Below are 11843 nucleotides of genomic sequence, written 5' to 3'. Positions count from 1 at the left end.
AAGCAGTATTTTCAAGGGCACCCCATCACAGTGGTCAGTTCAGCTCCCTTGGGTGATATTATACAGAATCGGGAGGCGACTGGCCGGATTGCCAAGTGGGCTATAGAGCTGGGGCCACACGGTCTGTAGTACGTGCCTCGGACGGCCGTGAAGTCTCAAGCACTTGTTGATTTCATCAATGATTGGACGGAATTACAGGCACCAGAGGAGAAGCCGGATCACACATATTGGACTATTCATTTTGATGGGTCCAGGCAATTGGAAGGCTCGGGGGCTGGAGTCGTATTAACTTCCCCGCGAGGTGATAAGTTTTGTTATGTTCTCCGCTTAATGTTCCCTTGTACTAATAATGCAGCTGAGTATGAAGCCTTGCTCCATGGTCTGCGGATGGCTAAAGAGATGAATTTAAGCCGGGTCAAGTGTTTTGGTGACTCAGACCTAGTGGCTCAACAGGTGTCTGGCACTTGGGATTCTAAGGACCCGCTCATGGCTGCATATCATCGGGAAGTGGATAATATTGCAGGTTCTTTCAAGGGTTATCAAGTGGATCATGTGGACCGTCGGAAGAATGAAGCGGCGGATGCTTTAAGCCGGTTGGGCTCTCAGCGTAAACCGGTCCCGCCTAACGTCTTTTTGGATGTGTTGCACAATCCGTCAGTCAAGCTCCTAGGTGAAGTGGATTTGGCCATTCCTGATCCGGAGTCCCAATTGGTGGCAGCCCTGCGTGTTATTCCGGATTGGACAGTTCCTTATCTTGCGTACATGACAAGGGGGGAGCTGCCAGAGGATGAGATTCTGGCCAAGCAGATAGTCCGGCGATCCAAGTCTATGACGATTGTCAATGGTGAATTACATCATTGCAGTGTATCAGGGGCGTTTCAACGTTGTGTCTCTCCTGAAGAAGGCTGTGAAATCTTAAGAGAAATCCATGAAGGGGATTGTGGGCACCACGCCGGTTCAAAGTCTCTGGTTGCAAAGGCGTTTCGTCATGGGTTCTACTGGTTGACAGCTCATGCTGACGCGGAGGACTTGGTTAAACGGTGTGATGGATGTCAGAAGTTTTCAAGGCGTGCTCATGTGCCGGCTCAGGAGTTGAGGATGATCCCAATAACATGGCCGTTTGCAACTTGGGGGCTAGACATGGTTGGACCTTTTAAAAGATCCAAGGATAAGAAAACTCACCTTTTGGTGGCAGTTGACAAATTTACCAAGTGGGTTGAAGCGGAGCCTGTGAGCAAGTGTGATGCAGCAACAGCGGTACAGTTCATCAAGAAGGTGATTTTCCGGTTTGGTTTTCCACACAGTATCATTACTGATAATGGTACCAATTTATCCAAGGGTGCTATGAAGGAGTTCTGTGAACGTGAACACATCCGACTTGATGTGTCGTCAGTAGCACACCCCCAGTCCAATGGACAGGCAGAACGAGCTAATCAGGAAATCTTGCGAGGCATCAAACCCCGGCTTTTGGTCCCATTGCAAAGAACACCAGGATGTTGGGTTGAAGAGCTGCCATCTGTATTATGGAGTATCAATACTACGCCAAACCGGTCCACAGGATACACGCCGTTTTTCATGGTCTATGGAGCAGAGGCGGTTCTCCCTAGTGACATCCGGCACGATTCGCCTCGTGTGGCAGCTTATGTTGAGGTAGATAATGAGACAGCACGACAAGATGCTTTGGACCTATTGGACGAAGAGCGTGATATAGCGGCTGCCCGTTCGGCGATTTACCAGCAAGATCTTCGTCGCTATCACAGTCGCCGGGTTAGAACCAGAACTTTTCAAGAAGGAGATTTGGTGCTTCGATTCATCCAAGATCAGACGGATATGCACAAGTTATCCCCACCTTGGGAGGGACCTTTTGTAGTCAGCAAGAATCTGCACAACGGGTCGTATTATCTGATTGATATTCGAGAGCATCAAGACTCACGTACATCAGAAGAGGAGACCAACAGACCATGGAATATAGCTCATCTTCGGCCTTACTATACTTGAGCCATTGGCTCTATTTATGTACATATCATGACAATGTATATATTATGTTTGATATATCAAACCGGAGCCTCAGCCGAAGCGGGGTCTCTGTCTTTCTCATCATGCGAGGTTACACGGAGTGGTTCTGTCTAAAGCGGCCTCCGATTTACCCTTTGACATTTGTTTTATATCACTGGGGGCTTTGGTCGTGTCCGAACCAACGAACACCCTTTGATAGGCGACAGCCACCAGATCATTTGGGGACTGAGTCAAGTTTGAACCAGTAATGCCTCTTGGTCGGCCTAAGGCCACAATATCACTGGAGGCTTTGGTCGTGTCCGAACCAACGAACACCCTTTGATAGGCGACAACCACCAGATCATTTGGGGACTGAGTCACGTTTGAACCAGTAATGCCTCTTGGTCGGCCTAAGGCCACAAAATCACTTGGGAGCATGGTGGGGCCGAGCCATTGCTATGCCTCTTGATTTGGCATATATGCCACGAGTCATTTGGGGACCTGGCTGACTTGAATCATTGTCACCCCCATTGGGGGCCTCGATCCTGTCCGACCATGGTAATGCCATCTGAACAGCTTAATATAGCATATTTTTGCGAATGGTTTTTATCATTACTTTCATTTCCATCTTGTTTTCATGGTTTGTTTGTTCTTGCTTTTGCTGGATTTCTTTATGTCGACAAGCATATTTTTTCCGGTTCAGCCAATAATTTTTGATCCCCCTTCTAATCCGGAGGAGTCTCCCGGTTTACCTTTTCCCTGTTACACTCATGGAATAACCAGGGGGCTTGTATTAAGTCAGCATGGTTTGTACGGGGGCTACTTTCTCCCTTTTTTTTGACGGTATTGGTTTATAAAACCACCGCTTCAGGCTTGGGTAAACCAGCTTTATACCCAAACATGGAAGGAAATATGAATTAAAGTTTTCAAGCAAAAGCTTTAGTACTTATGCACGAAGGCATATCCCAGGCAGATGTTTTCACTATCCTATTACAAGGCAGCATGGTGCCCAAACAAAATCGTTGTTTCTGTAGAAGGATGTTTCAAATAGCACTTCAAACCGGCTTCCGGCTCAAGCTTGCTCCTCGTCCTCCGCCGATTCAGCTTCCTCGTCTCTACCCATTGGCTGGAAATCAACAGTGGTCCAGTCGATTCCCATTAAAGCTTGGAAAACAGCTTCTTCATGGATCAGGGAAGACGGTTCAATATCAGGGGCGTACGTGTGCTTACGGATTGGAGGAATCAGATTCTCCGCTTCAACAGTTGGGGCAGGCACTCGCTTGTTTTGATCATTGTATTGCGCTTGATAATGCGTCAAATCCGCCTCTTCAGCTAGCTAGCAAGCCAGAGGGCGCACTGCACGGTTTATAGCCCTTAAATCTTCTTCGTCGAACTCAGAGCTGTCTTCTTTCAGACTGGGATAGCCTTGAGCTGCTTCCACAGGATCAAAGTCGGGCACCCATGCCTTTTCTCGGATTAAGGCATTGATGGCTCCGGTTCGGGCAGCGGATTTTTTCAGCTCCTCAATCCGGGCTGGAAGCATTGACAACTTGCTAAGAGTGTCCTGGATTAAAGAGGGCGCCGGATTGTTGTGAGAAGCTGTGCTGATGATCCGTTGGGCTCCAGTGTACAATTGTTCTATCAAGGTGTAGGCAGCTTTCAGTTTCTTCCGAACATCATTTCCTAAGTGCCTAATACGTGTGCCTACAAAAGGATTGGAATGGTCTCAAACCGGACTTATGATACAGCAGATTCAAATTTATTACAGAAGTTACAAGGAGCTTACCAAAGATAGCAGCAGTCATGGAGTGTATTTGCCGCTGTACGGCCGTCAGTTCATCTACCACCGGTTTAAGGGCCGCTTCAGCATTTTCTGCTCTTTTGGTTAAACCGGCCTTATCAGTGGCCCAGTCAACTCGCTCTTTCTTAAAAAATTTCTTCAGCCGTTCAGCAGTGTTCAAAGCGCTGGTTAATTCTTCCTTGGCTTTATCTGTTTCAGCTTGCTGGGTCTTCAGGGCCTCCTGCAAATCGGCAATTCGGTCCTCCTTGATTTTAATCTCAGCCTGCATACAGATGACATCTTAAAGTTTTTCACAGTCAAGACAAGAAATTGAAGTATCAACCACATAAACAAAGTTATATGCCTGATACTTGGGGGCTAATGTATCTTCAATTTTTTGTATATTGCTCAACTACAAAGTCCCAAGCTCAATACAAGTATTCAACTTGGCACTTGGGGGCTAATGGCTATTTGATCAAGTTCTGTTTTAAGGACAGTTTTTAGCCCCGGTTTGATTATGCTAAACCGGCCATCGAGGGTTATACCGATGGATTTCAATAATTATATATTCAGGATCAAGTCCCGGTTTGACCAAGGTCACAAACCGGCCCTTGGGGGCTACCGGGATAAATGCAAGAGTAGAAGAGAAAGAAGGAATTTACCTCAAATTTATCCCTCATCATTTTGACCAGGCCAGCTTCATAGTCACGGCTAGTGTAAAGCCGGTTTAAATAGCCAGAATGAAGATCTTGCGCATTCAGAGCGGCATATGTTTCCAATTCGACATCCCATTTTCCTTTGTTCAAAGAGGAAGAATCCTCTTTGATGGTATGCCTGGTAAGAGTGGCAGGATTCCCGGGTTCAGAACGGCCTACACTGGTAATCACAACATCATCATCTTTTAATTCGCCAGTTTGGGTTGGTGCGGCCGTTTTGTTAGCAGGAGTGTGGGATTTTTCAATCTGGACATAACTGGCAGGCGGATCAGCAGACACTGGAGCATTAGTAAGACCTTCTTCAGGGATAATGTCGTCTTGCAGAGGAGGATCATTGGGGATATCTTCAGAAATAAACACTTTATGATCCGGCGCTTGGTCATGTTCCGGGGCCGCATTTTCTTCAGCCGCTTTATCCAGGCAGGCCTTCTTGCTTGGTTTCGGTTTAGCCCTGGAAGAAAAGATAAAAATTAAGGAAAAGTGTAAACCATTGCGCAGCATACTGGAAGCATATGATCGGTTGAACTTACCCAGCAACTATTTTCAAAGGTGGTAGCTGGGTGGCTGACGATTCACCAGATGAGGAATGAGAAGTGACCTGATAATCGGAGTCGGATGGATTAAGAGGTTGACGGAAGAAACCCGCTTTACGATTTAAATCAATAAAAAGGTCGGAGACCTCGGAGCAGCGTTTTCGAACCGGACTGTTTGGTAAACCGGCAGAGGTAACTACCTGGCCACTGTGCCAGGTTGTGCGGTGAGCTTCGTGTTGCTGGGTCTTCATAAGAAATTGGGAATCCAGATAAGCAAGAGGATGAGAAAATTTAACTTTCCGGTTTGCCCGGCGAAATTTTGGCAAAGGCACGATTTCTGAATTGGAAGAGAGAATGGTTACCTCAATGAAAGCCGCATTGCTGGCTTCAGCATCATCCTGACAAACATCATCATCAATAAGGCGTGTAAAAAGTAAGCCAAGTGAATCAAGTTCTATCTCAAGATCCGGTTTACCCACATCATCATCAATGGCCGGGTCAGACGAAGCGGTGGTTTTTCTCTTATGAGCTGGTTTCTTGACAACCTTGGTCTTGGGCCGGGTTGGCCGTCCTGCCTTTTCCGTTTTGTCTTGAGGAAGTTTCTTACTCCAGAACGGATTATCACCCTGGATCAGCAGCAATTAAAATGTTGAACATATAAAATAGTAACTCGGATCAACAATAAAGCAATTGAAATATTACCGCTGGCGGTTTGTTGGTGGTGCAATACGGAAGCAGACCGGTTTGAGCACAGAGGTGCTCCGGTTCATTCAGCATCTTCTTCACAGATTCTGTGACTTCATCCTCAGGGAGTTGGATTTTAGTGTGTCGGAGTATACTCACACATCAAATTTGGGCGCCGGCTTAGAGGCAAAATACTCCATGATATCCAGCAGCGTGCAAGGTCTATTCCTGTTAAACCGTTGGCCATGAAGGCCCGGAGCTTGGACAGTTGAGGAGCATATTTAATTCTCTCCTTGGCGTTTAGCCTTTGTGGAAAGGGGTGAGTGTTGCTGAGCCGTTCCGGACGGAAACCAGGCAAGGGATTTTCGTTGTCAGGAGATGTATCCTTGCAATAAAACCAAGTTACGTTCCATTCCTTGGGGTGAGTATGGAGTTTCACGTGAGGGTAGGTGATTTCTTTCCTCTTCTGAATGGTCATACCGCCCAGTTCGGTATTAGGGCCGTCAGTGAATTCAGTACGACAGTTCAGATGAAAGAGATCTCTGAATAACTCGACGGAAGGCTCCTCTTGAAGGTATGCCTCAGAAAGTACTTGAAAGTGACATAGGTTGGTGACGGAGTTGGGGCCAATATCCTGTGGACGGAGTTGAAAGTTGGCTAACACGTCCCGATAAAATTTGGAGTCGGGCGGTTTGAAGCCCCGGGCCATATGATCTGTGAAGACCACGAACTCTCCTTCCTAGGGTGTAGGAGGACATTCATCTCCAGGAACCCTCCAATGAATCGTGTCTTTGCTATCCAAAGCACCAATCAGGACTAGGTCGTTCAGCTGTGGTTCTGTGACACGGGAGGGAACCCAATTGCACTCGTACACTTGTTTGGCCATGACAAGATCTACAAAGAAGAAATGATCCGGTTCAAGCATATGCTGGATAAAACGGTGGTGATCTAATTACGGTAAACCAGAGGCAGTACCATAAACCGGTCTTCTACAATGCAGCATCAGATGGATTCTGGCGGTTCAACCAGGGGACTAATGACATATATACCAGTCTAGCTATTTTTTCTCTATGGTGAAGTTAAACCGCCTGGCCTAAGTATCGGAAGCAATCGAAACTATGGATAACTAGTTATGCAGAAACAAGTTTCACAAAGTTATGTTACAGCCACGGATCTACAACAAGCTCATAAAAAATAGGAAGTATTTTGAAGACTAAGACGGAAACAGAAGTGAACCATTGAGTGGATAGATGCGGGAGATCTATAAGTCTGGATGAGAAATGGTAAGCGGATGCTAAAAGGATCGCTACTAAACACAGCAAGAGTTCACGGATGCATTCAAGATTAGAGAGCAGCTATGAATGCGCGATGAACATAGCAAGAACATGGAACCCTAAGAATAGATCTAGGTTAAGAGGGAGAGAGAAGTTACCAGGAACAGAGAGGATGCGGAAAGACGCCGCGACACTCTGGTACGTGCAGGTTGATGCAGCGGCCTGAGACGAGGCAGAGGTCGACGGTGGTGGCGGAGCTCCAAGGCTGGTGACGTAAGGAAGAAGAAGAAGAAGGGACGAAGGGGAAGAAGAAGGAAATGACCCTTCGGTCTTATTTATAAGGCAACTGAGCTAGGTCAAACGCACGAATCCAGGAGCTGTCATTAAGAGGGCGTTATGAATTTCATAATGACGTCATGCCGGTTTATAGTAGCCAAAATAGATGACGTCATGCCGGTTTACAGTGACCAAAAATGATGATGACATGGAGATTTGCCAATTAACAGAAGACATCCAAGACGCAAGATGGTGTGAAGGATTGACATGAACCAGTTCAAATCAATCTGGGGCCTAATGTTGGGGATATTACCACTGGGCGTAAACCGGCTTACTTGGGCCGGGTTAACGTCATAGTGGTATAAGCAGGTGAAGGCCCAAGGCCTATAGTCGGTTTAGAATCTGTATCAGTAAAACCGACCTGATGTATAGCTTGTATTGTAAGTTAGGAATAGAGAGATACCGACCGGGATACGAATATGAACCGGCTGGAACTCTATGGACCGACGGGCGTCACCCGTGTATATAAGGGGACGACCCGGCGGCGGTTCAAGGGACAACCACAACTCGGGCCTAGGCGAAGCTTGTTTGCTCCCTAGCCATCGAGACCACATCAATTCTATCACAACTAGATGTAGGCTTTTACCTTCATCGAAGGGGCCGAACTAGTATAAACCCCACGTATCTTTGTGTCCGCTTTAACCCCTTCAAGTAAACTCGTAGCGATGGCTCCACGACTAAGTCCTTTCGCTAGGACATCTGCCGTGACAAATCCATGACAGATACCATGCGTGAGGCCGAAAAGTGATATGAGGTATTACATGCTAGATCGATGTGGCATTGAGTCGGGGTCCTGACAGCTTTGGTATCAGAGCCAGGCTGCCTGTAGGATTACCAAGCCAAACTGGTCGAAGTTGAGTATAGAAATTCTTTAGTTATATAAGGGAATTGATTGTGGGATGGAACTTAAGGCTCTTTTTACTCCTTATACCTCATGCCCTTCTGATCTGAGTCATCTTATCTTTCCTGTGGGGTTAAGAAACTACGCTTCTCATCTTTCTATCAGGATCACATGTTACTAATCCATAGACTTATAGGATTGTTGGTTTCAAGCCTCAGTTAAGTTCCTACCACTTCCGTATGTTAATTGTTGATCTCGAAACCTTGTTATTGTGCTTCTGAGTGGTTATGCCACCATTTTTGCATGATGTCTCAGAATCTCTTTTTAAGCATTTACAGCCGTTATGATGTCCGAGTCATCCCAGGTTTCTAAATAATCTGATGCATTTGCAAATTCCTTCCTACCGTTCCGAAGTTCCTTTGTGCCAGATCAACCACACTAACTAGTGTGTTGAGGTACTTCATTGCCTCGACATTTATATTGGAATTATTATTATGACCCTAGGTATCTTAGGGGATCACCTAGTAATCTAGCCATGTTATGTGTCCCAGTGTGATTATTCTGGCCATTATTCTCGAAAGAATCCCGTGATGCCACCTAGTAGTAGGTATTCTACTTCTTGGGTTTCAAGACCGAGATTCACCCCACCTACTTCATGTTGATAGTGTTTGCTAGTTCCTTTAGGATAATAGTAACCCTTGCGATAGTCCTCGAGGTTCGTGGTATTTCCTTCTTCCAAATACCATGAACTGATTATGGCAGAAGTTCTTTTGAACCAAAAGATCACAACAGGAGTGCTCTCGATGAGTTCTTCATTCTATATTGTGACTCTGCCAGTTCAACCTTTTTGCATGGGTTATCCGGAAGAAATATGTTGAACTCGTTCGACATGCTAATCTATGCATCCACAACTCAGAAAATCATATGTTCTTTTGAGTTGTCCCATTTTAGTTGTCTTCCGACCCTCGTCTATCAATTGATAGTCAAGGGTATGCGTGCATTCGTTTATCGATGCCTATTACTCTTGTGGTCCATCAAGCCATTCTATTCCGGAATGACTAGGAGAAACAAACTCCAGAACCTCATCCATATCCAGGATTGGGTCAAAGTAGTTGTACTCCGCAGATCAAAATGCTAATCCAGCTATTTGTTCTGTTCTACCTTGGAGTATTACTATCTTTATATTAAGACTACCATGAGAATTGCGCTAGCTCTTGTGAATTCTTGACGTAGTGATACTTCTCACCATCACTATTCATTTCTCGGTTCCCGTGTTGCTGCAACCGGAATGCCGACAAGTGAACCGTGATGTGTGAAATCTATACTCCTAGCAACTCCGTTGCTTGGTAGTTAAAGGACAATAATTTCATTCTTAACGTGTTGGTTCTTGAATCATCATTCTAAGACTGATCGTGCTACCTAGTCCTTATTTTCGGTGCACCCTTCGATCAATGAGTTAGGATTATGCCAATCCCTCGTTTTTTTGATCATATTGTCTTCCCTGAAAGGCAAGATTGTTCTCGAGCTTAGTAACATATCGGTGGTTCATGATTTCCCGTATATCCTCTCGGAAGTATCACCAGGTCGTCACCTGACCGCTATGTTGAGCTCATGATCAAGTTGGTTTATCCCTGTAAACCAACCTTCTCCAAGAATCTGTGCAGGATACCCCTGAGCTAGTTGGTTAAGCTAAACAACAACTTGGAGAGTTGGAAGATAAAGCTTATCTGACTTAGTTCATTTAAGGGATATCTTGTATGTGTGTTGAAGAAAGATGATATTTTCATTGATTGACCCTAGTGATTAGTTAATGGACCTATCATCTTATCCAATCTTTGATTCGAGTATGGGCTATCCTCAAATCAAATCAGAACCAACTATATTCGTAATGTTGTCTTACTCGTGGTTGTTTCTTCAAGCATACACCATTATATCTTTTGGGTCTGACAAATGCTATCAATTGTTCACTCAATTATGGGATTCCATCTTCATGGAAACCTGGATGAATTGTTGTTGAGCCCATCAGGAACATTTTTATCTTCTCTGTGATTGTGCTGAACATCCAGCTAGTATTAGAAACTTTTAGAAACATTATCTTCATGATCCGCTCATGGAGCATATGTCCGGATGAAAGAAGTGACTTCCTCTGATTCACGTGCATTTGGTGTAAGTTGCCGCCATGAGTTCGAGAAAGTTAGTTTTGCTTCCTTTGGAATCATCGCAAGTTAGTCACGCCTATATGCAAAGTACTCTATGGTTTGATAGGTGGGCCACCTCCATTCCATATGTGTTTCCTAGCACACCAAGCCATTGGTTGATTTGTTCAAGGATAATAAGTTCTTCGTGCTAGTCTTGAAGGTACCAGACAGATTTGTACAAGATTTTGTTATCCTCGAAGATGGTTCCCCACCTGAACTCGGTAGTATTTTTATTGTAAGACTACTATGTGGTCATGCTTGTCTCGGACAGCGTGTTCACATGTGTGTAGCAGAACCGGCTCATCTTTTGGAGCTTGCTATCATAGTTTATTTCCTAAGAATCTCGCAACGTCGTCTCGTCGATTTGTGTTGCAAACTTTCATTTTACTTTCTAGACTCGATAAGTCTAGATTATTCTAACACCAACCAGATCTAAATCTCTGGCAGATATGATGGTTGGAGCATTTTTCCAAGAACTATAATATTGGTCCCTTTGTAACCGGTAAAGAGGATGTCATGGCCAACACGTCCAGCCGGAAGACCTATTACTGTAGTATCTTGATTGAGGAAGTTGGCCACCTCCCCATAAGGATTTCATAGGAATTATTCCCTATTTGTGTGCCTTATGATTTTGTGCTCCCGAAGTCGGACCTGTTACTTGATGTTCCAGATATCAAACCATATCTATGAATGGGATACGCTAGTACATCAAGGAGAACATTAGAAGCGGAGTGCTAAATGTCTCTCGGTCGATCATCCAGATTTTGATCCCTTGGCCTCACTAAGGTGAAATCTGAGAAGGTGTTATCTTTCTTTGCATCTGCATCCTCCATCACCATTCGTCATGGTGGTATGTTGTGTTACCAGGATCTTGTCACGGATGTTGGTAAAACCTTGATGAATATGGAAATGCTCAAGTTCTTGAGAGCACGCGCAAGCGCTAGGTCTTATCATCGGCACTAACTGGGTTTGCTCTCAGCTTCCTCGGTTATGCTATAACTTCTCAAATAGTAAACTCAATCTCTACTGTTGAGCTTCTCCCCAGTTACCAAAAATCGTCCCTTGTGTTGTTTTCAACAAGGTAATCCACATCATCCATTCTAACCCGGATATGCCATTCTACCAAACCCCTCCAAACGATCCCTCGAGAATTGCCTTAGGCTGGTATAAAGAATTTCGATGATCTCTGAATCAAAGGTAATTCTTTTTGCCACTTAAGGGGATATTTCTACGAGTCACCTCTCCCAAGGTGCCCCGTTATGGTATCATGGCAACTATTTTCCTAGCTACTTTGAAACCCTCGTCAAATTGTTTCTTCCGCCTTTCCTGATGTGTGATTTGCCTCTCAGCTCAAGAGATGTTTCTATGTCCCATCCTGTGAGTTGATTTTGTGATCATTAGGATGATCCATCCTTGTAGAGTGTCCTTGTCCTCGTGTTGGATGAAGTTCCCGGAGCAAATACATCAAGATCAATATGAAGCAATG

This window comes from Triticum aestivum, chromosome 1B, assembly GCF_018294505.1.
Source record: "Triticum aestivum cultivar Chinese Spring chromosome 1B, IWGSC CS RefSeq v2.1, whole genome shotgun sequence".
NCBI classification, from domain to species: Eukaryota; Viridiplantae; Streptophyta; class Magnoliopsida; order Poales; family Poaceae; genus Triticum; species Triticum aestivum.
This window is presented reverse-complemented; position numbering follows the sequence as displayed.